Source organism: Lipotes vexillifer, unplaced genomic scaffold, assembly GCF_000442215.2.
Source record: "Lipotes vexillifer unplaced genomic scaffold, Lipotes_vexillifer_v1.1 scaffold479, whole genome shotgun sequence".
Lineage (NCBI taxonomy): Eukaryota > Metazoa > Chordata > Mammalia > Artiodactyla > Lipotidae > Lipotes > Lipotes vexillifer.
In genome coordinates this window covers 283,930-287,968 of record NW_006796443.1, presented here as the reverse complement: position 1 = coordinate 287,968, position 4,039 = coordinate 283,930, and the positions used below count along the sequence as shown (strand labels likewise).

The following is a 4,039-nucleotide window of genomic DNA, read 5'->3' as shown; positions in this document are numbered from 1 at the left end:
GGGTCAAAAGGCTGGGGAGCTGTCAGATGGCAAAAGAATTTTGCTTTAGCTGGGCTGCTGCATAAGTATCCGCTTTCAAAGGCTTCCAGCTAATCAGAATTTCAAAGGATACTTTTAAATGTGATAGGGTTCTACCTGAAAGAGCAAAACATGAGGGTTTGGAGCTGTTTATTCCTCTAGTTGCTATTCTAGGCTTGTATCAGAGCTAGCTGGGACCTCGTGACTTTATTTTCATTCCTGCAGAAAATGGAAAAAATCTCTTGTGCTGGCAGGATGGTGACGATGGCAAGACCGCAAAGAAATAATCCACCCAGCTCCCTGCCTCCATTATTCTAAGGGGATAGTTACAGACAAGGGCATTCTTACTTAGCCTACTAGTCCTATGAAATAGGCATCAACTTGCCTCCTGCCTTCACCAAAACAGCCTTGGCGAGTCTTCATGGGTTAGACAGATCCCCAAACACAGAACAGCAGTTCATGTAGAAAGTGCTGAAAATCCACTCTGACGTTCAAATCACTGGGATTAACACTTTTCCTCGTTTTTATAACTGCTGCTTTCAACCACAGCAGTCTTGGGGAAAACGGTATAGAAGAAAATATAAAACAACCCAAACAACCCCTTCTCAAAATTGTGGCAGGAGAGGCGAGGAAGCTGGGAGAGTACATGAATACATATGGCATTTTAAAAACCTGCACCTGCTCTTCTCAGACCAGCTGGCAGGCTGCTCAAAAAAAAGTCCTGTTCTTTCTGGGAATACTTGGGACTGAAAGGAGTTGATAGGAGCTTTCTGGAATTGATTGCATGAAGACTGTGCCAACCATCATTGCAGAGGTTTGAACAGAATTAGCACAGGTACTGTATTTTAAAGAGTAGCTTTGCAGAGTCGACACCCTGTAAGTTTCGCATATGCCTAAGAAATGGCAGAAGAACACACATCTGCTTTACACGAGACATTGTCGTTTCCATACTAAGTTGCTTTATAACCAGGTTCCTGCTGCTACTTTGAAATGCAGAGGAACAAGAGTATTCATCACCCCAGCTGAACAGCAGAAACATCAGGCAACAGCTGGGAGGTGGCCTGTGCAGATTCCTAAGTGGGGCCCCATCCTCCTGGGCCTCTGGGCCCAGCATTTGGAGAATTAATTCATTGCACAAGGCCTCCTGGTGACCTGCCTCTCACCCCTTGGCCATTCTGGAGCCTGCATCCTTGATTCGGGTTCTTAGAATCTAACTTCTTGGAGACAGTTACTGAAATTTAATGGAAAGCATGCCAAAAACATGATGTATTTGGGCCAATTCGATAGCTATCCTAAAAACCTGTGCCTGGGCATCCTTCCTGAGAAATTACATTTAGTTTCTCACAGAGCACACAAGCCCAAAGGGTCCAAATAGCCAAACTCTGCTATTGAAAACCATCCTGGGTTCTTGCTGTGCCGTTTATTGAGTGCAATTGCATTATCTAATGAATAATCAATGTTCAGCTGACACCTGAGGGTCCAAACACTAATCCTGAACTAAATTTACTGATTTGTTCTCTGTTTCTAATCTTTACCACTGAGCTTATTCTCTTAACGCTGAACCCATCTTTGGCACAGCCCTTCAGCTCACCAGTTTCAGTGGTCACATCCGGAACCGCAGATGTTAGAGTTTAGGAGGGGTGAACAATGGATTCACCTGAGACTTTAACCTGCCATTAGCTATTTTATTTTTTCTCATTCATTCATTCACTCATTCATTCATTCATTCACTTATTTGACAAATATTTCTTTGACAGTGACTCTGCCCGTTCCGGGCCCGAGGAATGATTTTTTTAAAAATTTAATTTAATTTATTTTTTTATACAGCAGATGCTTATTAGTAATCCATTTTATACACATCACTATATACACGTCAATCCTAATCGCCCAATTCATCACACCACAAGCCCCCCACCCCCGCTGCTTTCCCCCCTTGGTTTTCATACGTTTGTTCTCTACATCTGTGTCTCTATTTCTGCCCTGCAAAATGGTTCATCTGTACCATTTTTCTAGGTTCCACATAAATGCGTTAATATACGATATTTGTTTTTCTCTTTCTGACTTACTTCACTTGTATGACAGTCTCTAGATTCATCCACGTCTCTACAAATACCCAATTTCATTCCTTTTTATGGCTGAGTAATATTCCATTGTATATATGTACCACATCTTCTTTATCCATTAGTCTGTCGATGGGCATTTAGGTTGCTTCTGTGACCTGGCTATTGTAAATAGTGCTGCAGTGAACATTGGAGTGCATGTGGCTTTTTTTTTTTTTTTAATATTTATTTATTTATTTATTTTGGCTGTGCTGGGTCTTATTTGCGGCACGCAGGACCTTTGTTGTGGCATGCGGGCTTCTTAGTTGCGGCATGCGAACTCTTAGTTGCAGCATGCGTGTGGGATCTAGTTCCCCGACCAGGGATCGAACCCGGGCCTCCTGCATTGGGAGTGCAGAGTCTTACCCACTGGACCACCAGGGAAGTCACTCATGTGTCTTTTTGAATTATGGTTTTCTCTGGGGATATGCCCAGTAGTGGGATTGCTGGGTCACACGGTAATTCTATTTTTAGTTTTTTAAGGAACCTCCATACTGTTCTCCATAGTGGCTGTATCAATTTATATTCCCACCAACAGTGCAAGAGGGTTCCCTTTTCTCCACACCTTCTCCAGCATTTGTTGCTTGTAGATTTTCTGATGATGCCCATTCTAACTGGTGTGAGGTGATACCTCATTGTAGTTTTGATTTGCATTTCTCTATTAATTAGTGATGTTGATCAGCTTTTCATGTGCTTCTTGGCCATCTGTATGTCTTCTTTGGAGAAATGTCTATTTAGGTCTTCTCCCCATTTTTTGATTGGGTTGTTTATTTTTTAAAAATTGAGCTGCATGAGCTGTTTATATATTTTGGAGACTAATCCTTTGTCCATTGATTCACTTGCAAATATTTTCTCCCATTCTGGGGGTTGTCTTTTCGTCTTGTTTGTAGTTTCCTTTGCTTTGCAAAAGGTTTTAAGTTACATTAGGTCCCATTTGTTTATTTTTGTTTTTATTTCCATTACTCTAGGAGGTGGATCAAAAAAGATCTTGCTGTGATTTATGTCAAAGAGTGTTCTGCCTATGTTTTCCTCTAAGAGTTTTACAGTGTCCGGTCTTACATTTAGGTCTCTAATCATTTTGAGTTTATTTTTGTGTATGGTGTTAGGGAGTGTTCTAATTTCATTCTTTTACATGTAGCTGTCCAGTTTTCCCAGCACCACTTATTGAGGAGACTGTCTTTTCACCATGGTATATCCTTGCCCCCTTGTCATATATTAGTTGACCATAGGTGCGTCGGTTTATCTCTGGGCTTTCTATCCTCTTCCATTGATCTATATTTCTGTTTTTGTGCCAGTACCATATTGTCTTGATTACTGTAGTTTTGTAGTATAGTCTGAAGTCAGGGAGTCTGATTCCTCCAGCTCCATTTTTCCCCCTCAATACTGCTTTGGCTCTTTGGGATCTTTTGTGTCTCCACATAAATTTTAAGATTTTTGTTCTAGCTCTGTAAAAAATGCCATTGGTAATTTGATAGGGATTGCATTAAATCTGTAGATTGTTTTGGGTAGTATAGTAATTTTCACAATATTGATTCTTCCAATCCAAGAACATGGTATATCTCTCAATCTGTTGGTATCATCTTTAATTTCTTTCATCAGTGTCTTATAGTTTTCTGCATACAGGTCTTTTGTCTCCCTAGGGAAGTTTGTTCCTAGGAATTTTATTCTTTTTATTGCAGTGGTAAATGGGAGTGTTTCCTTAATTTCTCTTTCAGATTTTTCATCATTAGTGTATAGGAATGCAAGAGATTTCTGTGCATTAATTTTGTATCCTGCAACTTTACCAAATTCATTGATTAGCTCTAGTAGTTTTCTGGTGGCATCTTTAGGATTCTCTATGTATAGTATCATGTCATCTGCAAACAGGGACAGTTTTACTTCTTCTTTTCTAATTTGTATTCTTTTATTTCTTTTTCTTCTCT

The 4,039-nt window shown here is 40.2% G+C and overlaps 1 non-coding gene across 1 annotated transcript; it reads right to left on the bottom strand.

Moving 5' to 3' along the window:
- Window positions 1-2,428: 2,428 nt before the first annotated feature.
- Window positions 2,429-2,501, bottom strand: TRNAG-CCC (transfer RNA glycine (anticodon CCC)). Its single transcript has one exon. It is a non-coding gene; the product is annotated as a tRNA-Gly (tRNA).
- Between the last annotated feature and the right edge of the window lie 1,538 nt (window positions 2,502-4,039).